This window comes from Urtica dioica, chromosome 7 (assembly GCF_054948205.1).
Source record: "Urtica dioica subsp. dioica isolate 48M chromosome 7, U.dioica_male_clone48M_v1_H2, whole genome shotgun sequence".
Classification (NCBI taxonomy): domain Eukaryota; kingdom Viridiplantae; phylum Streptophyta; class Magnoliopsida; order Rosales; family Urticaceae; genus Urtica; species Urtica dioica.
Window position 1 is genome coordinate 49076346 of NC_142762.1, and position 25149 is coordinate 49101494.

A 25149-nucleotide genomic window follows, 5' to 3' on the forward strand; every position below is an offset into this window, starting at 1 on the left:
CTTGGCTTGTTAGGATAATGGTTACCTTATATTCGTATGTATGTGGGCGTATCATTAGTTTTCGATCTTTTCAAAATTTTCATAAAACCTCTCCTAAGCCAAAGGGGTTAGTACACGAAAAACTTACGAAATTTGAAACTACAAAAACTCTTTCAAATGGTGCCCGATTTTTAATATTCATGGCTTGTTATGATTATGGTTACCTTATATTCCTAAATATGTGGGCGTATCATTAGTTTTCGATCTTTTTAAAAATTTCATAAAACCTCTTCAAACCGAAAGTGGTTAGTACACGAAAAACTTGCGATATTTGAAACTAGCATAACTCTTTCGAATGGTGCCCGATTTTTAAGATTCATGGCTTGTTAGGATGATGGATACCTTATATTCCTAAATATGTGGGCGTATCATTAGTTTTCGATCTTTTTAAAAATTTCATAAAACCTCTTCAAACCGAAAGTGGTTAGTACACGAAAAACTTGCGATATTTGAAACTAGCATAACTCTTTCGAATGGTGCCCGATTTTTTAGATTCATGGCTTGTTAGGATGATGGATACCTTATATTCCTAAATATGTGGGCGTATCATTAGTTTTCGATATTTTCAAAATTTTCATAAAACCTCTCCGAAGCCAAAGGGGTTAGTACACGAAAAACTTGCGAAATTTGAAACTATCATAACTCTTTCAAATGGTGCCCGATTTTTAAGTTTCATTGCTTGTTAGGATGATGGTTACCTTATATTCCGAAATATGTGGGCGTATCATTAGTTTTCGATCTTTTTAAAAATTTCATAAAACCTGTTCAAATCCAAAGGGGTTAGTACACGAAAAACTTGCGAAATTTGAAACTAGCATAACTCTTTCGAATGGTGCCCGATTTTTAAGATTCTTGGCTTGTTAGGATAATGGTTAACTTATATTCGTATTTATGTGGGCGTATCATTAGTTTTCGATCTTTTCAAAATTTTGATAAAACCTCTCCTAAGCCAAAGGGGTTAGTACACAAAAACTCTTTCAAATGGTGCCCGATTTTTAAGATTCCTGGCTTGTTAGGATGATGGTTACCTTATATTCCTAAATATGTGGGCGTATCATTAGTTTTCGATCTTTTTAAAAATTTCATAAAACCTCTTCAAACCCAAAGGGATTAGTACACGAAAAACTTGCAAAATTTGAAACTAGCATAACTCCTTCGAATGGTGCCCGATTTTTAAGATTCTTGGCTTGTTAGGATAATGGTTACCTTATATTCATATTTATGTGGGCGTAACATTAGTTTTCGATCTTTTCAAAATTTTCATAAAACCTCTCCTAAGCCAAAGGGATTAGTACACGAAAAACTTGCGAAATTTGAAAGTACAAAAACTCTTTCAAATGGTGCCCGATTTTTAATATTCATGGCTTGTTATGATTATGGTTACCTTATATTCCTAAATATGTGGGTGTATCATTAGTTTTCGATCTTTTTAAAAATTTCATAAAACCTCTTCAAACCCAAAGGGGTTAGTACACGAAAAACTTGCGAAATTTGAAACTAGCATAACTCTTTCGAATGGTGCCCGATTTTTAAGATTCTTGGCTTGTTAGGATGATGGATACCTTATATTCCTAAATATGTGGGCGTATCATTAGTTTTCGATCTTTTTAAAAATTTCATAAAACCTGTTCAAACCCAAAGGGGTTAGTACACGAAAAACTTGCGAAATTTGAAACTAGCATAACTCTTTCGAATGGTGCCCGATTTTTAAGATTCTTGGCTTGTTAGGATAATGGTTAACTTATATTCGTATTTATGTGGGCGTATCATTAGTTTTCGATCTTTTCAAAATTTTGATAAAACCTCTCCTAAGCCAAAGGGGTTAGTACACAAAAAAACTTGCGAAATTTGAAACTACAAAAACTCTTTCAAATGGTGCCCGATTTTTAAGATTCATGGCTTGTTAGGATGATGGTTACCTTATATTCCTAAATATGTGGGCGTATCATTAGTTTTCGATCTTTTTAAAAATTTCATAAAACCTCTTCAAACCCAAAGGGATGTACACGAAAAACTTGCAAAATTTGAAACTAGCATAACTCCTTCGAATGGTGCCCGATTTTTAAGATTCTTGGCTTGTTAGGATAATGGTTACCTTATATTCGTATTTATGTGGGCGTAACATTAGTTTTCGATCTTTTCAAAATTTTCATAAAACCTCTCCTAAACCAAAGGGGTTAGTACACGAAAAACTTGCGAAATTTGAAAGTACAAAAACTCTTTCAAATGGTGCCCGATTTTTAATATTCATGGCTTGTTATGATTATCGTTACCTTATATTCCTAAATATGTGGGTGTATCATTAGTTTTCGATCTTTTTAAAAATTTCATAAAACCTCTTCAAACCCAAAGGGGTTAGTACACGAAAAACTTGCGAAATTTGAAACTAGCATAACTCTTTCGAATGGTGCCCGATTTTTAAGATTCTTGGCTTGTTAGGATGATGGATACCTTATATTCCTAAATATGTGGGCGTATCATTAGTTTTTGATATTTTCAAAATTTTCATAAATCCTCTCCTAAGCCAAAGGGGTTAGTACACGAAAAACTTGCGAAATTTGAAACTATCATAACTCTTTCAAATGCTGCCCGATTTTTAAGATTCATGGCTTGTTAGGATGATGGTTACCTTATATTCCTAAATATGTGGGCGTATCATTAGTTTTCGATCTTTTTAAAAATTTCATAAAACCTCTTCAAACCCAAAAGGGTTAATACACGAAAAACTTGCGAAATTTGAAACTAGCATAACTCTTTCGAATGGTGCCCGATTTTTAAGATTCTTGGCTTGTTAGGATGATGGATACCTTATATTCCTAAATATGTGGGCGTATCATTAGTTTTCGATCTTTTTAAAAATTTCATAAAACCTCTTCAAACCCAAAGGGGTTAGTACACGAAAAACTTGCGAAATTTGAAACTAGCATAACTCTTTCGAATGGTGCCCGATTTTTAAGATTCTTGGCTTGTTAGGATAATGGTTACCTTATATTCGTATGTATGTGGGCGTATCATTAGTTTTCGATCTTTTCAAAATTTTCATAAAACCTCTCCTAAGCCAAAGGGGTTAGTACACGAAAAACTTACGAAATTTGAAACTACAAAAACTCTTTCAAATGGTGCCCGATTTTTAAGATTCATGGCTTGTTAGGATGATGGTTACCTTATATTCCTAAATATGTGGGCGTATCATTAGTTTTCGATCTTTTTAAAAATTTCATAAAACCTCTTCAAACCCAAAGGGGTTAATACACGAAAAACTTGCGAAATTTGAAACTAGCATAACTCTTTCGAATGGTGCCCGATTTTTAAGATTCTTGGCTTGTTAGGATGATGGATACCTTATATTCCTAAATATGTGGGCGTATCATTAGTTTTCGATCTTTTTAAAAATTTCATAAAACCTCTTCAAACCCAAAGGGGTTAGTACACGAAAAACTTGCGAAATTTGAAACTAGCATAACTCTTTCGAATGGTGCCCGATTTTTAAGATTCTTGGCTTGTTAGGATAATGGTTACCTTATATTCGTATGTATGTGGGCGTATCATTAGTTTTCGATCTTTTCAAAATTTTCATAAAACCTCTCCTAAGCCAAAGGGGTTAGTACACGAAAAACTTAAGAAATTTGAAACTACAAAAACTCTTTCAAATGGTGCCCGATTTTTAATATTCATGGCTTGTTATGATTATGGTTACCTTATATTCCTAAATATGTGGGCGTATCATTAGTTTTCGATCTTTTTAAAAATTTCATAAAACCTCTTCAAACCGAAAGTGGTTAGTACACGAAAAACTTGCGATATTTGAAACTAGCATAACTCTTTCGAATGGTGCCCGATTTTTAAGATTCATGGCTTGTTAGGATGATGGATACCTTATATTCCTAAATATGTGGGCGTATCATTAGTTTTCGATCTTTTTAAAAATTTCATAAAACCTCTTCAAACCGAAAGTGGTTAGTACACGAAAAACTTGCGATATTTGAAACTAGCATAACTCTTTCGAATGGTGCCCGATTTTTTAGATTCATGGCTTGTTAGGATGATGGATACCTTATATTCCTAAATATGTGGGCGTATCATTAGTTTTCGATATTTTCAAAATTTTCATAAAACCTCTCCGAAGCCAAAGGGGTTAGTACACGAAAAACTTGCGAAATTTGAAACTATCATAACTCTTTCAAATGGTGCCCGATTTTTAAGTTTCATTGCTTGTTAGGATGATGGTTACCTTATATTCCGAAATATGTGGGCGTATCATTAGTTTTCGATCTTTTTAAAAATTTCATAAAACCTGTTCAAATCCAAAGGGGTTAGTACACGAAAAACTTGCGAAATTTGAAACTAGCATAACTCTTTCGAATGGTGCCCGATTTTTAAGATTCTTGGCTTGTTAGGATAATGGTTAACTTATATTCGTATTTATGTGGGCGTATCTTTAGTTTTCGATCTTTTCAAAATTTTGATAAAACCTCTCCTAAGCCAAAGGGGTTAGTACACAAAAACTCTTTCAAATGGTGCCCGATTTTTAAGATTCCTGGCTTGTTAGGATGATGGTTACCTTATATTCCTAAATATGTGGGCGTATCATTAGTTTTCGATCTTTTTAAAAATTTCATAAAACCTCTTCAAACCCAAAGGGATTAGTACACGAAAAACTTGCAAAATTTGAAACTAGCATAACTCCTTCGAATGGTGCCCGATTTTTAAGATTCTTGGCTTGTTAGGATAATGGTTACCTTATATTCATATTTATGTGGGCGTAACATTAGTTTTCGATCTTTTCAAAATTTTCATAAAACCTCTCCTAAGCCAAAGGGATTAGTACACGAAAAACTTGCGAAATTTGAAAGTACAAAAACTCTTTCAAATGGTGCCCGATTTTTAATATTCATGGCTTGTTATGATTATGGTTACCTTATATTCCTAAATATGTGGGTGTATCATTAGTTTTCGATCTTTTTAAAAATTTCATAAAACCTCTTCAAACCCAAAGGGGTTAGTACACGAAAAACTTGCGAAATTTGAAACTAGCATAACTCTTTCGAATGGTGCCCGATTTTTAAGATTCTTGGCTTGTTAGGATGATGGATACCTTATATTCCTAAATATGTGGGCGTATCATTAGTTTTCGATCTTTTTAAAAATTTCATAAAACCTGTTCAAACCCAAAGGGGTTAGTACACGAAAAACTTGCGAAATTTGAAACTAGCATAACTCTTTCGAATGGTGCCCGATTTTTAAGATTCTTGGCTTGTTAGGATAATGGTTAACTTATATTCGTATTTATGTGGGCGTATCATTAGTTTTCGATCTTTTCAAAATTTTGATAAAACCTCTCCTAAGCCAAAGGGGTTAGTACACAAAAAAACTTGCGAAATTTGAAACTACAAAAACTCTTTCAAATGGTGCCCGATTTTTAAGATTCATGGCTTGTTAGGATGATGGTTACCTTATATTCCTAAATATGTGGGCGTATCATTAGTTTTCGATCTTTTTAAAAATTTCATAAAACCTCTTCAAACCCAAAGGGATGTACACGAAAAACTTGCAAAATTTGAAACTAGCATAACTCCTTCGAATGGTGCCCGATTTTTAAGATTCTTGGCTTGTTAGGATAATGGTTACCTTATATTCGTATTTATGTGGGCGTAACATTAGTTTTCGATCTTTTCAAAATTTTCATAAAACCTCTCCTAAGCCAAAGGGGTTAGTACACGAAAAACTTGCGAAATTTGAAAGTACAAAAACTCTTTCAAATGGTGCCCGATTTTTAATATTCATGGCTTGTTATGATTATCGTTACCTTATATTCCTAAATATGTGGGTGTATCATTAGTTTTCGATCTTTTTAAAAATTTCATAAAACCTCTTCAAACCCAAAGGGGTTAGTACACGAAAAACTTGCGAAATTTGAAACTAGCATAACTCTTTCGAATGGTGCCCGATTTTTAAGATTCTTGGCTTGTTAGGATGATGCATACCTTATATTCCTAAATATGTGGGCGTATCATTAGTTTTTGATATTTTCAAAATTTTCATAAATCCTCTCCTAAGCCAAAGGGGTTAGTACACGAAAAACTTGCGAAATTTGAAACTATCATAACTCTTTCAAATGGTGCCCGATTTTTAAGATTCATGGCTTGTTAGGATGATGGTTACCTTATATTCCTAAATATGTAGGCGTATCATTAGTTTTCGATCTTTTTAAAAATTTCATAAAACCTCTTCAAACCCAAAGGGGTTAATACACGAAAAACTTGCGAAATTTGAAACTAGCATAACTCTTTCGAATGGTGCCCGATTTTTTAGATTCTTGGCTTGTTAGGATGATGGATACCTTATATTCCTTAATATGTGGGCGTATCATTAGTTTTTGATATTTTCAAAATTTTCATAAAACCTCTCCTAAGCCAAAGGGTTTACTACACGAAAAACTTGCGAAATTTGAAACTATCATAACTCTTTCAAATGGTGCCCGATTTTTAACATTCATGGCTTGTTAGGATGATGGTTACCTTATATTCCTAAATATGTGGGCGTATCATTAGTTTTCGATCTTTTCAAAATTATCATAAAACCTCTCCTAAGCCAAAGGGGTTAGTACACGAAAAACTTACGAAATTTGAAACTACAAAAACTCTTTCAAATGGTGCCCGATTTTTAATATTCATGGCTTGTTATGATTATGGTTACCTTATATTCCTAAATATGTGGGCGTATCATTAGTTTTCGATCTTTTTAAAAATTTCATAAAACCTCTTCAAACCGAAAGTGGTTAGTACACGAAAAACTTGCGATATTTGAAACTAGCATAACTCTTTCGAATGGTGCCCGATTTTTAAGATTCATGGCTTGTTAGGATGATGGATACCTTATATTCCTAAATATGTGGGCGTATCATTAGTTTTCGATATTTTCAAAATTTTCATAAAACCTCTCCTAAGCCAAAGGGGTTAGTACACGAAAAACTTGCGAAATTTGAAACTATCATAACTCTTTCAAATGGTGCCCGATTTTTAAGATTCATGGCTTGTTAGGATGATGGATACCTTATATTCCTAAATATGTGGGCGTATCATTAGTTTTCGATCTTTTTAAAAATTTCATAAAACCTGTTCAAACCCAAAGGGGTTAGTACACGAAAAACTTGCGAAATTTGAAACTAGCATAACTCTTTCGAATGGTGCCCGATTTTTAAGATTCTTGGCTTGTTAGGATAATGGTTAACTTATATTCGTATTTATGTGGGCGTATCATTAGTTTTCGATCTTTTCAAAGTTTTGATAAAACCTCTCCTAAGCCAAAGGGGTTAGTACACAAAAAACTTGCGAAATTTGAAACTACAAAAACTCTTTCAAATGGTGCCCGATTTTTAAGATTCCTGGCTTGTTAGGATGATGGTTACCTTATATTCCTAAATATGTGGGCGTATCATTAGTTTTCGATCTTTTTAAAAATTTCATAAAACCTCTTCAAACCCAAAGGGATTAGTACACGAAAAACTTGCAAAATTTGAAACTAGCATAACTCCTTCGAATGGTGCCCGATTTTTAAGATTCTTGGCTTGTTAGGATAATGGTTACCTTATATTCATATTTATGTGGGCGTAACATTAGTTTTCGATCTTTTCAAAATTTTCATAAAACCTCTCCTAAGCCAAAGGGGTTAGTACACGAAAAACTTGCGAAATTTGAAAGTACAAAAACTCTTTCAAATGGTGCCCGATTTTTAATATTCATGGCTTGTTATGATTATGGTTACCTTATATTCCTAAATATGTGGGTGTATCATTAGTTTTCGATCTTTTTAAAAATTTCATAAAACCTCTTCAAACCCAAAGGGGTTAGTACACGAAAAACTTGCGAAATTTGAAACTAGCATAACTCTTTCGAATGGTGCCCGATTTTTAAGATTCTTGGCTTGTTAGGATGATGCATACCTTATATTCCTAAATATGTGGGCGTATCATTAGTTTTTGATATTTTCAAAATTTTCATAAATCCTCTCCTAAGCCAAAGGGGTTAGTACACGAAAAACTTGCGAAATTTGAAACTATCATAACTCTTTCAAATGGTGCCCGATTTTTAAGATTCATGGCTTGTTAGGATGATGGTTACCTTATATTCCTAAATATGTGGGCGTATCATTAGTTTTCGATCTTTTTAAAAATTTCATAAAACCTCTTCAAACCCAAAGGGGTTAATACACGAAAAACTTGCGAAATTTGAAACTAGCATAACTCTTTCGAATGGTGCCCGATTTTTTAGATTCTTGGCTTGTTAGGATGATGGATACCTTATATTCCTTAATATGTGGGCGTATCATTAGTTTTTGATATTTTCAAAATTTTCATAAAACCTCTCGTAAGCCAAAGGGTTTACTACACGAAAAACTTGCGAAATTTGAAACTATCATAACTCTTTCAAATGGTGCCCGATTTTTAACATTCATGGCTTGTTAGGATGATGGTTACCTTATATTCCTAAATATGTGGGCGTATCATTAGTTTTCGATCTTTTTAAAAATTTCATAAAACCTCTTCAAACCCAAAGGGGTTAGTACACGAAAAACTTGCGAAATTTGAAACTAGCATAACTCTTTCGAATGGTGCCCGATTTTTAAGATTCTTGGCTTGTTAGGATAATGGTTACCTTATATTCGTATTTATGTGGGCGTATCATTAGTTTTCGATCTTTTCAAAATTATCATAAAACCTCTCCTAAGCCAAAGGGGTTAGTACACGAAAAACTTACGAAATTTGAAACTACAAAAACTCTTTCAAATGGTGCCCGATTTTTAATATTCATGGCTTGTTATGATTATGGTTACCTTATATTCCTAAATATGTGGGCGTATCATTAGTTTTCGATCTTTTTAAAAATTTCATAAAACCTCTTCAAACCGAAAGTGGTTAGTACACGAAAAACTTGCGATATTTGAAACTAGCATAACTCTTTCGAATGGTGCCCGATTTTTAAGATTCATGGCTTGTTAGGATGATGGATACCTTATATTCCTAAATATGTGGGCGTATCATTAGTTTTCGATATTTTCAAAATTTTCATAAAACCTCTCCTAAGCCAAAGGGGTTAGTACACGAAAAACTTGCGAAATTTGAAACTATCATAACTCTTTCAAATGGTGCCCGATTTTTAAGATTCATGGCTTGTTAGGATGATGGATACCTTATATTCCTAAATATGTGGGCGTATCATTAGTTTTCGATCTTTTTAAAAATTTCATAAAACCTGTTCAAACCCAAAGGGGTTAGTACACGAAAAACGTGCGAAATTTGAAACTAGCATAACTCTTTCGAATGGTGCCCGATTTTTAAGATTCTTGGCTTGTTAGGATAATGGTTAACTTATATTCGTATTTATGTGGGCGTATCATTAGTTTTCGATCTTTTCAAAGTTTTGATAAAACCTCTCCTAAGCCAAAGGGGTTAGTACACAAAAAACTTGCGAAATTTGAAACTACAAAAACTCTTTCAAATGGTGCCCGATTTTTAAGATTCCTGGCTTGTTAGGATGATGGTTACCTTATATTCCTAAATATGTGGGCGTATCATTAGTTTTCGATCTTTTTAAAAATTTCATAAAACCTCTTCAAACCCAAAGGGATTAGTACACGAAAAACTTGCAAAATTTGAAACTAGCATAACTCCTTCGAATGGTGCCCGATTTTTAAGATTCTTGGCTTGTTAGGATAATGGTTACCTTATATTCATATTTATGTGGGCGTAACATTAGTTTTCGATCTTTTCAAAATTTTCATAAAACCTCTCCTAAGCCAAAGGGGTTAGTACACGAAAAACTTGCGAAATTTGAAAGTACAAAAACTCTTTCAAATGGTGCCCGATTTTTAATATTCATGGCTTGTTATGATTATGGTTACCTTATATTCCTAAATATGTGGGTGTATCATTAGTTTTCGATCTTTTTAAAAATTTCATAAAACCTCTTCAAACCCAAAGGGGTTAGTACACGAAAAACTTGCGAAATTTGAAACTAGCATAACTCTTTCGAATGGTGCCCGATTTTTAAGATTCTTGGCTTGTTAGGATGATGCATACCTTATATTCCTAAATATGTGGGCGTATCATTAGTTTTTGATATTTTCAAAATTTTCATAAATCCTCTCCTAAGCCAAAGGGGTTAGTACACGAAAAACTTGCGAAATTTGAAACTATCATAACTCTTTCAAATGGTGCCCGATTTTTAAGATTCATGGCTTGTTAGGATGATGGTTACCTTATATTCCTAAATATGTGGGCGTATCATTAGTTTTCGATCTTTTTAAAAATTTCATAAAACCTCTTCAAACCCAAAGGGGTTAATACACGAAAAACTTGCGAAATTTGAAACTAGCATAACTCTTTCGAATGGTGCCCGATTTTTTAGATTCTTGGCTTGTTAGGATGATGGATACCTTATATTCCTTAATATGTGGGCGTATCATTAGTTTTTGATATTTTCAAAATTTTCATAAAACCTCTCGTAAGCCAAAGGGTTTACTACACGAAAAACTTGCGAAATTTGAAACTATTATAACTCTTTCAAATGGTGCCCGATTTTTAACATTCATGGCTTGTTAGGATGATGGTTACCTTATATTCCTAAATATGTGGGCGTATCATTAGTTTTCGATCTTTTTAAAAATTTCATAAAACCTCTTCAAACCCAAAGGGGTTAGTACACGAAAAACTTGCGAAATTTGAAACTAGCATAACTCTTTCGAATGGTGCCCGATTTTTAAGATTCTTGGCTTGTTAGGATAATGGTTACCTTATATTCGTATTTATGTGGGCGTATCATTAGTTTTCGATCTTTTCAAAATTATCATAAAACCTCTCCTAAGCCAAAGGGGTTAGTACACGAAAAACTTACGAAATTTGAAACTACAAAAACTCTTTCAAATGGTGCCCGATTTTTAATATTCATGGCTTGTTATGATTATGGTTACCTTATATTCCTAAATATGTGGGCGTATCATTAGTTTTCGATCTTTTTAAAAATTTCATAAAACCTCTTCAAACCGAAAGTGGTTAGTACACGAAAAACTTGCGATATTTGAAACTAGCATAACTCTTTCGAATGGTGCCCGATTTTTAAGATTCATGGCTTGTTAGGATGATGGATACCTTATATTCCTAAATATGTGGGCGTATCATTAGTTTTCGATATTTTCAAAATTTTCATAAAACCTCTCCTAAGCCAAAGGGGTTAGTACACGAAAAACTTGCGAAATTTGAAACTATCATAACTCTTTCAAATGGTGCCCGATTTTTAAGATTCATGGCTTGTTAGGATGATGGATACCTTATATTCCTAAATATGTGGGCGTATCATTAGTTTTCGATCTTTTTAAAAATTTCATAAAACCTGTTCAAACCCAAAGGGGTTAGTACACGAAAAACGTGCGAAATTTGAAACTAGCATAACTCTTTCGAATGGTGCCCGATTTTTAAGATTCTTGGCTTGTTAGGATAATGGTTAACTTATATTCGTATTTATGTGGGCGTATCATTAGTTTTCGATCTTTTCAAAGTTTTGATAAAACCTCTCCTAAGCCAAAGGGGTTAGTACACAAAAAACTTGCGAAATTTGAAACTACAAAAACTCTTTCAAATGGTGCCCGATTTTTAAGATTCCTGGCTTGTTAGGATGATGGTTACCTTATATTCCTAAATATGTGGGCGTATCATTAGTTTTCGATCTTTTTAAAAATTTCATAAAACCTCTTCAAACCCAAAGGGATTAGTACACGAAAAACTTGCAAAATTTGAAACTAGCATAACACCTTCGAATGGTGCCCGATTTTTAAGATTCTTGGCTTGTTAGGATAATGGTTACCTTATATTCATATTTATGTGGGCGTAACATTAGTTTTCGATCTTTTCAAAATTTTCATAAAACCTCTCCTAAGCCAAAGGGGTTAGTACACGAAAAACTTGCGAAATTTGAAAGTACAAAAACTCTTTCAAATGGTGCCCGATTTTTAATATTCATGGCTTGTTATGATTATGGTTACCTTATATTCCTAAATATGTGGGTGTATCATTAGTTTTCGATCTTTTTAAAAATTTCATAAAACCTCTTCAAACCCAAAGGGGTTAGTACACGAAAAACTTGCGAAATTTGAAACTAGCATAACTCTTTCGAATGGTGCCCGATTTTTAAGATTCTTGGCTTGTTAGGATAATGGTTAACTTATATTCGTATTTATGTGGGCGTATCATTAGTTTTCGATCTTTTCAAAATTTTGATAAAACCTCTCCTAAGCCAAAGGGGTTAGTACACAAAAAAACTTGCGAAATTTGAAACTACAAAAACTCTTTCAAATGGTGCCCGATTTTTAAGATTCATGGCTTGTTAGGATGATGGTTACCTTATATTCCTAAATATGTGGGCGTATCATTAGTTTTCGATCTTTTTAAAAATTTCATAAAACCTCTTCAAACCCAAAGGGATGTACACGAAAAACTTGCAAAATTTGAAACTAGCATAACTCCTTCGAATGGTGCCCGATTTTTAAGATTCTTGGCTTGTTAGGATAATGGTTACCTTATATTCGTATTTATGTGGGCGTAACATTAGTTTTCGATCTTTTCAAAATTTTCATAAAACCTCTCCTAAGCCAAAGGGGTTAGTACACGAAAAACTTGCGAAATTTGAAAGTACAAAAACTCTTTCAAATGGTGCCCGATTTTTAATATTCATGGCTTGTTATGATTATGGTTACCTTATATTCCTAAATATGTGGGTGTATCATTAGTTTTCGATCTTTTTAAAAATTTCATAAAACCTCTTCAAACCCAAAGGGGTTAGTACACGAAAAACTTGCGAAATTTGAAACTAGCATAACTCTTTCGAATGGTGCCCGATTTTTAAGATTGTTGGCTTGTTAGGATGATGGATACCTTATATTCCTAAATATGTGGGCGTATCATTAGTTTTTGATATTTTCAAAATTTTCATAAATCCTCTCCTAAGCCAAAGGGGTTAGTACATGAAAAACTTGCGAAATTTGAAACTATCATAACTCTTTCAAATGGTGCCCGATTTTTAAGATTCATGGCTTGTTAGGATGATGGTTACCTTATATTCCTAAATATGTGGGCGTATCATTAGTTTTCGATCTTTTTAAAAATTTCATAAAACCTCTTCAAACCCAAAGGGGTTAATACACGAAAAACTTGCGAAATTTGAAACTAGCATAACTCTTTCGAATGGTGCCCGATTTTTTAGATTCTTGGCTTGTTAGGATGATGGATACCTTATATTCCTTAATATGTGGGCGTATCATTAGTTTTTGATATTTTCAAAATTTTCATAAAACCTCTCCTAAGCCAAAGGGGTTACTACACGAAAAACTTGCGAAATTTGAAACTATCATAACTCTTTCAAATGGTGCCCGATTTTTAAGATTCATGGCTTGTTAGGATGATGGTTACCTTATATTCCTAAATATGTGGGCGTATCATTAGTTTTCGATCTTTTTAAAAATTTCATAAAACCTCTTCAAACCCAAAGGGGTTAGTACACGAAAAACTTGCGAAATTTGAAACTAGCATAACTCTTTCGAATGGTGCCCGATTTTTAAGATTCTTGGCTTGTTAGGATAATGGTTACCTTATATTCGTATTTATGTGGGCGTATCATTAGTTTTCGATCTTTTCAAAATTTTCATAAAACCTCTCCTAAGCCAAAGGGGTTAGTACACGAAAAACTTACGAAATTTGAAACTACAAAAACTCTTTCAAATGGTGCCCGATTTTTAATATTCATGGCTTGTTATGATTATGGTTACCTTATATTCCTAAATATGTGGGCGTATCATTAGTTTTCGATCTTTTTAAAAATTTCATAAAACCTCTTCAAACCGAAAGTGGTTAGTACACGAAAAACTTGCGATATTTGAAACTAGCATAACTCTTTCGAATGGTGCCCGATTTTTAAGATTCATGGCTTGTTAGGATGATGGATACCTTATATTCCTAAATATGTGGGCGTATCATTAGTTTTCGATATTTTCAAAATTTTCATAAAACCTCTCCTAAGCCAAAGGGGTTAGTACACGAAAAACTTGCGAAATTTGAAACTATCATAACTCTTTCAAATGGTGCCCGATTTTTAAGATTCATGGCTTGTTTGGATGATGGATACCTTATATTCCTAAATATGTGGGCGTATCATTAGTTTTCGATATTTTCAAAATTTTCATAAAACCTCTCCTAAGCCAAAGGGGTTAGTACACGAAAAACTTGCGAAATTTGAAACTATCATAACTCTTTCAAATGGTGCCCGATTTTTAAGATTCATGGCTTGTTAGGATGATGGATACCTTATATTCCTAAATATGTGGGCGTATCATTAGTTTTCGATATTTTCAAAATTTTCATAAAACCTCTCCTAAGCCAAAGGGGTTAGTACACGAAAAACTTGCGAAATTTGAAACTATCATAACTCTTTCAAATGGTTCCCGATTTTTAAGTTTCATTGCTTGTTAGGATGATGGTTACCTTATATTCCGAAATATGTGGGCGTATCATTAGTTTTCGATCTTTTTAAAAATTTCATAAAACCTGTTCAAACCCAAAGGGGTTAGTACACGAAAAACTTGCGAAATTTGAAACTAGCATAACTCTTTCGAATGGTGCCCGATTTTTAAGATTCTTGGCTTGTTAGGATAATGGTTAACTTATATTCGTATTTATGTGGGCGTATCATTAGTTTTCGATCTTTTCAAAATTATGATAAAACCTCTCCTAAGCCAAAGGGGTTAGTACATAAAAAACTTGCGAAATTTGAAACTACAAAAACTCTTTCAAATGGTGCCCGATTTTTATGATTCATGGCTTGTTAGGATGATGGTTACCTTATATTCCTAAATATGTGGGCGTATCATTAGTTTTCGATCTTTTTAAAAATTTCATAAAACCTCTTCAAACCCAAAGGGATTAGTACACGAAAAACTTGCAAAATTTGAAACTAGCATAACTCCTTCGAATGGTGCCCGATTTTTAAGATTCTTGGCTTGTTAGGATAATGGTTACCTTATATTCGTATTTATGTGGGCTTAACATTAGTTTTCGATCTTTTCAAAATTTTCATAAAACCTCTCCTAAGCCAAAGGGGTTAGTACACGAAAAACTTGCGAAATTTGAAAGTACAAAAACTCTTTCAAATGGTGCCCGATTTTTAATATTCATGGCTTGTTATGATTATGGTTACCTTATATTCCTAAATATGTGGGTGTATCATTAGTTTTCGATCTTTTTAAAAATTTCATAAAACCTCTTCAAACCCAAAGGAGTTAGTACACGAAAAACTTGCGAAATTTGAAACTAGCATAACTCTTTCGAATGGTGCCCGATTTTTAAGATTCTTGGCTTGTTAGGATGATGGATACCTTATATTCCTAAATATGTGGGCGTATTATTAGTTTTTGATATTTTCAAAATTTTCATAAATCCTCTCCTAAGCCAAAGGGGTTAGTACACGAAAAACTTGCGAAATTTGAAACTATCATAACTCTTTCAAATGGTGCCCGATTTTTAAGATTCATGGCTTGTTAGGATGATGGTTACCTTATATTCCTAAATATGTGGGCGTATCATTAGTTTTCGATCTTTTTAAAAATTTCATAAAACCTCTTCAAACCCAAAGGGGTTAATACACGAAAAACTTGCGAAATTTGAAACTAGCATAACTCTTTCGAATGGTGCCCGATTTTTTAGATTCTTGGCTTGTTAGGATGATGGATACCTTATACTCCTTAATATGTGGGCGTATCATTAGTTTTTGATATTTTCAAAATTTTCATAAAACCTCTCCTAAGCCAAAGGGGTTACTACACGAAAAACTTGCGAAATTTGAAACTATCATAACTCTTTCAAATGGTGCCCGATTTTTAAGATTCATGGCTTGTTAGGATGATGGATACCTTATATTCCTAAATATGTGGGCGTATCATTAGTTTTCGATATTTTCAAAATTTTCATAAAACCTCTCCTAAGCCAAAGGGGTTAGTACACGAAAAACTTGCGAAATTTGAAACTATCATAACTCTTTCAAATGGTGCCCGATTTTTAAGATTCATGGCTTGTTAGGATGATGGATACCTTATATTCCTAAATATGTGGGCGTATCATTAGTTTTCGATATTTTCAAAATTTTCATAAAACCTCTCCTAAGCCAAATGGGTTAGTACACGAAAAACTTGCGAAATTTGAAACTATCATAACTCTTTCAAATGGTGCCCGATTTTTAAGTTTCATTGCTTGTTAGGATGATGGTTACGTTATATTCCGAAATATGTGGGCGTATCATTAGTTTTCGATCTTTTTAAAAATTTCATAAAACCTGTTCAAACCCAAAGGGGTTAGTACACGAAAAACTTGCGAAATTTGAAACTAGCATAACTCTTTCGAATGGTGCCCGATTTTTAAGATTCTTGGCTTGTTAGGATAATGGTTAACTTATATTCGTATTTATGTGGGCGTATCATTAGTTTTCGATCTTTTCAAAATTTTGATAAAACCTCTCCTAAGCCAAAGGGGTTAGTACACGAAAAACTTGCGAAATTTGAAACTACAAAAACTCTTTCAAATGGTGCCCGATTTTTAAGATTCATGGCTTGTTAGGATGATGGTTACCTTATATTCCTAAATATGTGGGCGTATCATTAGTTTTCGATCTTTTTAAAAATTTCATAAAACCTCTTCAAACCCAAAGGGGTTAGTACACGAAAAACTTGCGAAATTTGAAAGTACAAAAACTCTTTCAAATGGTGCCCGATTTTTAATATTCATGGCTTGTTATGATTATGGTTACCTTATATTCCTAAATATGTGGGTGTATCATTAGTTTTCGATCTTTTTAAAAATTTCATAAAACCTCTTCAAACCCAAAGGGGTTAGTACACGAAAAACTTGCGAAATTTGAAACTAGCATAACTCTTTCGAATGGTGCCCGATTTTTAAGATTCTTGGCTTGTTAGGATGATGGATACCTTATATTCCTAAATATGTGGGCGTATCATTAGTTTTTGATATTTTCAAAATTTTCATAAATCCTCTCCTAAGCCAAAGGGGTTAGTACACGAAAAACTTGCGAAATTTGAAACTATCATAACTCTTTCAAATGGTGCCCGATTTTTAAGATTCATGGCTTGTTAGGATGATGGTTACCTTATATTCCTAAATATGTGGGCGTATCATTAGTTTTCGATCTTTTTAAAAATTTCATAAAACCTCTTCAAACCCAAAGGGGTTAATACACGAAAAACTTGCGAAATTTGAAAGTACAAAAACTCTTTCAAATGGTGCCCGATTTTTAAGATTCATGGCTTGTTAGGATGATGGATACCTTATATTCCTAAATATGTGGGCGTATCATTAGTTTTCGATATTTTCAAAATTTTCATAAAACCTCTCCTAAGCCAAAGGGGTTAGTACACGAAAAACTTGCAAAATTTGAAACTATCATAACTCTTACAAATGGTGCCCGATTTTTAAGATTCATGGCTTGTTAGGATGATGGATACGTTATATTCCTAAATATGTGGGCGTATTATTAGTTTTCGATATTTTCAAAATTTTCATAAAACCTCTCCTAAGCCAAAGGGGTTAGTACACGAAAAACTTGCGAAATTTGAAACTATCATAACTCTTTCAAATGGTGCCCGATTTTTAAGATTCATGGCTTGTTAGGATGATGGTTACCTTATATTCCTAAATATGTGGGCGTATCATTAGTTTTCGATCTTTTTAAAAATTTCATAAAACCTCTTCAAACCCAAAGGGGTTAGTACACGAAAAACGTGTGAAATTTGAAACTAGCATAACTCTTTCGAATGGTGCCCGATTTTTAAGATTGTTGGCTTGTTAGGATGATGGATACCTTATATTCCTAAATATGTGGGCGTATCATTAGTTTTCGATATTTTCAAAATTTTCATAAAACCTCTCCTAAGCCAAAGGGGTTAGTACACGAAAAACTTGCGAAATTTGAAACTATCATAACTCTTTCAAATGGTGCCCGATTTTTAAGATTCATGGCTTGTTAGGATGATGGTTACCTTATATTCCTAAATATGTGGGCGTATCATTAGTTTTCGATCTTTTTAAAAATTTCATAAAACCTCTTTAAACCCAAAGGGGTTAATACACGAAAAACTTGCGAAATTTGAAACTAGCATAACTCTTTCGAATGGTGCCCGATTTTTTAGATTCTTGGCTTGTTAGGATGATGGATACGTTATATTCCTAAATATGTGGGCGTATCATTAGTTTTCGATATTTTCAAAATTTTCATAAAACCTCTCCTAAGCCAAAGGGGTTAGTACACGAAAAACTTGCGAAATTTGAAAGTACAAAAACTCTTTCAAATGGTGCCCGATTTTTAAGATTCATGGCTTGTTAGGATGATGGTTACCTTATATTCCTAAATATGTGGGCGTATCATTAGTTTTCGATATTTTCAAAATTTTCATAAAACCTCTCCTAAGCCAAAGGGGTTACACTACTACAAATATGAGATTCTACAACGGACTTTCTACAACGCTTAACATAAGCGTTGTAGAAACTAGGGATTCTACAACGCTTTACATAAGCGTTGTAGAATCTGGGTGATTCTACAACGCTTTTGGATAAGCGTTGTAGAATCTGGGTGTTTCTACAACGCTTATGGATAAGCGTTGTAGAATCTGGGTGATTCTACAACGCTTTACAAAAGCGTTGTAGAAGAACTTAAATTTCAGATCTCCCACAACGTTACAACAACCCGTTGTAGAACCTTCGCCGCGGCACCATGTGATTTTCGCCGCGGCGAAAACTTTCTACAACGCAAGTTCAAAGCGTTGTAGAAGGATGGACCTCGCCGCGGCACGATTTAAACCTCGCCGCGGCGACAAATTCTACAACGGTTTCTTTAAAGGGTTGTAGAATAGAGTCGCCGCGGCGATGGTCCTCCCTCGCCGCGGCGAGATTATGTCGCCGCGGCTGGAAATATACTCCGCCGCGGCGAGAAGGATACCGTGGCCTAGCAGTTTTCTATGAAACTTCCTCGCCGCGGCGATGTAGGACTCCCGCCGCGGCGAGATGATCCTACAACGGTTAGAAAATCCGTTGTAGGATCCTCTCGCCGCGGCGAAGACATATTCTCGCCGCGGCGAGGTTTTTAGGTTTTCACTATATAAACCAGTTTTCAGTTTTTTTTCTCATTTTCCTCAAAATACAAACGCGAGACAAACTATTTCGGCCGACTCTGTCTTCATTTTCTCTTCCAAAATCCCTCGCCACGTCCTCGCCGCCCCGATTTCTCGCCGTCGCCTTGTCCTCGCCGCCATTCTCGCTCGCCACATCCTCGCCGCCATTCTCGCTCGCCACGTCCTCGCCGCCCAACTCTCTCGCGCCTCTCTCTCTCTCACCGCCTCTCACTCTCTTTTTAAAGGTATGATTTTCTAAGTTTTTAAGGTGGTTATTGATTTAATTTCGTGTTGTTGAATATGGATTTCGTGTTTTTGAATATGGATTTCATGTTATTTCCCCGAGTTGCATGTTGTGGTTATTGATTTAACAAAATTAGGGTTATTGATTTAAGGTGGTTATTGATTTAACAAAATTAGGGTTTGTTATTTTATTATGAATGAATTTGAGTTAGAATTTGTGTTAGAATGAATTTGAGTTAGAATTTGTGTTAGAATGAATTTGAGACGTTAGAATTTGTGTTAGAATTTGTGTTAGAATGAATTAGAGTTAGAATTTGTGTTAGAATGAATTTGAGTTAGAATTTGTGTTAGAATGGAATTGTTTATGAATTTGATATTGTTATGTTTAAATGAAGTTGGAATTGATATAGAATTTGTGATTGTTGTGACATTGTTAGTATTTAAAATGGTTATGTTGATTGTAGATGTCGAGATTGAATTTTTTATGATTATGCTTTGTGAAGGTGAAAAATGGTTCGAACAAAAAATCCGGCGGGCGCCACGGCTCCGAGCACTTCCAAAGGTCCTAGTAAAAGTAAAAGTAAGCGAGCTCGTCAATCGTCTCCTGAAGCAGATTATAACACGAATATCTTCACCAGCAAGGCCGCGGAGGATCGTTACGACAAAATCTCGTCGCGCAGTGTGATCCCTGAGCGGGGATTCAATGTGAGCTCTAACACCGAGATAGGAGTGTCAATCCGCAACAGTATTCTTGGTCATGAATGGGTGAAGTATTGTGCCGTTCCCGAGTTCGAGACGAACTTAAACTTCGTGTACGAATTCTACGCAAACTTACCGGATCACAATGGAGATGTTGTGACGGTCCGAGGTAAAAAGGTCGATGTGAGCATCGAAGCGATCAACGATTTGCTTGGGACCCCAGATGTGCCTTTCGAGAATGAAGGCTATCGGGAATGGTTGAGAACTTGCAGCCACGAGGAGATGGCGAGGTTGCTGTGCATTCCAGGAGAGGATTGGGTCCTTGAAAAAGGGAAAAGGGTACTCAAGCGTGACCAACTCACCAGGATTGCTAAAGCTTGGATTTACTTTGTTTGCGCTCGCCTCTATCCGATCAAGCACTTCACCACTCTTGACGAGGGCCGTATCCAGGTGTTGTTCTGCATCATAAAAGGTCATTCTATCAACGTCGGTCGATTCATCTACAATTGGATGAAGAGTCTAGACTATACTAATGAACGCCACGGTTTGCCATATCCGTCGATCATTACCGGCCTTTGTACAAATGCGGGGGTAGGACGCTCGAAAAGGGATACGATCAAGGGTCCTATGGGGCCTATTACGAATAACATCATCGATCGCTACAAGATTAGGGAGGAACCACAAGAGGAGGAAGCGGAGGATGAGGAGGAGGAAGGGGAAGAGGGACCACCAGTCAACGAGCCTCGATTGTTCTTACCAGCACCTCCGGTAGTCGACCCCGCCACCATCGACTACATAGCTCAATGCTCCAACTATCTCGTCGGCGGGTTCCAACACACGCAACAGTACATGCACCAACAAGCGGAGTATGGCGCCTCTCACATCAACCAACTGAACGATCTCTACTCTCGGTGGGACATCAACCAAGAGAACCAGGTGTTATTTCCTCCATATCCTCAATACTCCGATTATCCGTACCCACCACCACAGTGGCCACCGCATATGGCACCTCCTCAATATCCGGCGCACTCACCACCACCACCACCACCGAATGACGACTAAACCAACAACACCAACTTTAAATTTTAAATTCAAGACTCGTTTGGTTTGTTTAAGCTTCATTTTAAATTTAAATTAAGACTCGCATGGTTTGTTTATGTTTAAGACTCGTGTTTTAGTTAATGTGTGTTTGAGACTTGATTAATATTTAAAAATTATGAAATCTGAATGTGTGATGGTTTTTTACTTGAATGATAATTTTTCTGTTGAAAACCAAGTTTAAAATGGGAAAGAAAGTAAAAATGTGTAGGGTGAGGTGATTCTATTCCAATCTCGCCGCGGCGACTTAGACATTTCGCCGCGGCGTATAACTCTCGCCGCGGCGTGTTTTCTACCTCGCCACGGCGAGACATTCTACAACGCTTTCCAAAGCGTTGTAGAAAGTCTTCGCCGCAGCGAAACTTACACGTCGCCGCGGCGAGAAACTTACCGAGAGCATGCGTTTTTTAAAACAGAATCTCGCCGCGGCGGCGTAGTCTTCTCGCTGCGGCGAAAACGTGTCGCCGCGGCGCAAATAAGCTATAGCCGCGGCGAGAAACTTACCGAGAGCCTTCATATTTGGGAACATATCCTCGCCGCGGCGAGTTGATATTCCCGCCGCGGCGTAATGACCTCGCCGCGGCATGGAATATACGTTGCCGCGGCGAGGTTTCTACAACGCTTTTTTAAGCGTTGTAGAAGGGTCCTCGCCGCGGCAGGACTTGTATCTCGCCGCGGCGAGAGTTTGATATTTTTATACCGAGAGTCTGTGTTTTTTAAGAACTTGTCTCGCCGCGGCGTGGTGATATTCCCGCCGCGGCGTAATGACCTCGCCGCGGCATGGAATATACGTTGCCGCGGCGAGGTTTCTACAACGCTTTTTAAAGCGTTGTAGAAGGACCCTCGCCGCGGCAGGATTTGTATTTCGCCGCGGCGAGATTATCCTGCCACCGCGAGAGATGTACTCAGCCGCGGCGATGTTGGAGAAATGTAAATGACATTGTATAGAGAAATTTTGAATGAAAAATAACGTTGTCCACAGGAGAATAACATAAAATCCAAAATGAAAATACATTATCTAAATGTTCAATATCAAACAAAAATAGGATCTATATCCTTACGAAGTAGATGTGAAACATCGTCATCATTAAAATCATCCACCTCTTGATCAATTGGCGGTAATCCTGATGTGAACGGAGGAATGCTAGACATGTCTTCGTCTTCTTCTTCGTTACCGTTTCTCGCTTTCATATGAACCACTAACGATAACTCAGGATTTGCTGGATCTGAAACATAAAACACTTGACTTGCTTGCGAAGCCAAAATAAATGAATCATTCTCGTAGCCAATCCGTCTAAAGTCGACAATTGTAACTCCTTCATTATCAACTTTAACGTGATTATTGTCTGCCCATTTGCACTTGAATAATGCGACTCGCAACCCGCAATAATCAAGTTCCCAAATATCTTCAATGTATCCGTAATACTTCATAAAAGCATGTTTTGGATTCTTATCTTTTGCCGACGAAACATGTAAAGCTTCAGCAAACAATGTAACACCGCTATTTTGTACGGGATGCTTGTTGTCTCGTTCCCTTGTGTAAAATGTAAAACCATTAACAGACCAAGCAGTGTACCTTGTAACCATTGAGGACGGCCCGCCAGATAGTTTACTCAACGTAGATGAATGTCCTGCCTCTATAAATATGCGTTTTCCAAGCCAGTTCTGAAACAAACGGTTGTGCTCTTCTTGCAACAATTTTTCATTTCTACCCTTCTTTGGATTATTCACTCTCAACTCATTCAAATGAATATCCACAAATGGCTTGACCTCGGAAACGTTGTGTAGCACATGGAGACTTGCTTGCTCCCATTCTTTTCGGTTGACGATCGAATAACTACCTATATATAATGAAACAAATACTTAAAAATAATGTTCATATATAATTTAAATAAACAAATAAAGTGTTAAAAAAATACCTTTAGATAGAGCTTTTGAATCAAAATTGGTATTCTTGGGTAACCCAATTTCGTCTGTTTTAGCTAAATACTCAGAACAAAACTCAACCGACTCTTCTGCTATGTAATTTTCAACTATGCTCCCTTCCGGCCTATTGTAGTTCTTCACGTAGCTTTTCAACACTTTCATATAACGTTCGATTGGATACATCCACCGTAAAAACACGGGCCCTCCTAATTTCACTTCACGTACCAAGTGGACGGTTAAGTGGATCATGATGTCGAAAAACGAAGGTGGAAAGATCTTTTCGAGCAAGCACAGAGTTTTCACCAATTCTGACTGCATTAAATCCAATCGAGTTGGATCGATGACCTTCGAGCAAATCGAGTTAAAGAATACACATATCTTTGATATTGCAAACCTCACATCTTTTGGCACAATTCCTCGTAAAGCAAGAGGCAACATTTGTTGTAGCAGCACATGACAGTCGTGCGTCTTCATTCCAGTAAGTCTCAAATCTTTCAAAGACACGAACCTCTTATAGTTTGACGAATGACCTTCGGGGACTTTAATAGAAGCAAACCAGTTACACAATTTCTTTTTCTCCTTTCGATCTAGAGTGTACTTTGCCGGTGGTAATTTTGTTTTTTTCCCACCCCCCTCCTCGGGATGCAAAATGCTTCTTATATTCATCTCTTTGAGATCCAATCGAGATTGTATTCCGTCTTTCGATTTATTTGGATCATCAAGAAGTGTACCAATAAGCGATTCGCAAACATTTTTCTCGATGTGCATAACATCCAGACAATGCCGGACGTAGTGTGTCTTCCAATAAGGAAGGTCGTAGAAAATCGATTTCTTCTTCCAAGGATTCTCTTTGAACGATTCTTTAGTACTAGCACTCCGCTTTCTTTTCCCAAGCACTTCATTGACGTTTTTAACCATCTCATAGACATCTTCACCAGACAAAATTCTAGGAGGGGGTCGTTCTTCTGAATTTCCATCAAACGCTTGTTTCAATCTTCTATACGAGTGATCTCTTGGTAAGAATCTTCTATGACCCAGAAAAACAGTTTTCTTACCATGCTTCAAACGGATGGAAGATGTGTCTTTCATGCAAATCGGACAACCAATCGAGCATTTCACAGAGTATCCTGACATGTTTCCATAGGCCGGAAAATCGTTAATAGTCCACATTAACATTGCCCTTAAGTTGAACGAATCTCCACGGTAAGCGTCTTTGACTTCCATCCCTTTCTCCCATAACATCTTCAAATCATCGACCAACGGTGCCAAATAGACATCAATATCATTTCCTGGTTGATTCGGTCCTGAAATCAAAAGCGTTAACATCAAGAACTTTCTCTTCATACATAGCTTTGGAGGGAGATTGTAGTTCACAAGTATAACCGGCCAAACACTGTATTTACTGCTCATCATGCTGAACGGGTTCATTCCATCAGAAGCTAGACCAAGGCGTAAATTTCGAGTATCAACACTGAAATCCTTATACTCTAAATCGAATGATTTCCACTGTGCAGCATCAGCAGGATGTCTCAACATACCATCATCGATACGCTTTTCGGAGTGCCAAACCATGTTCTTCGCGTGTTTGACACTATTAAACATTCGACGAAAGCGCGGCATTGGAGGAATGTACCATAACGACTGAAATATATTTAACGAAAATCAGTAATAAATAATGAATATGAGCTACATGTATTTCCTAATCAAGTGATGAAAATGTACGTACCTTAACTGGAACTCCTTTAACCCCGTTACATGGAATTTTACCCTTCTTCCACCGTGACTCTTTGCACGTCGGACATTCATCTAGATCTTCATACTCGTGTCTATATAAAACACAATCATTTGGGCACGCATGGAATTTCTCGTACTTCATGCCTAATGTACCCAAAGTCTTCCTTGCTTCATACATACTTAAAGGTACTTTAT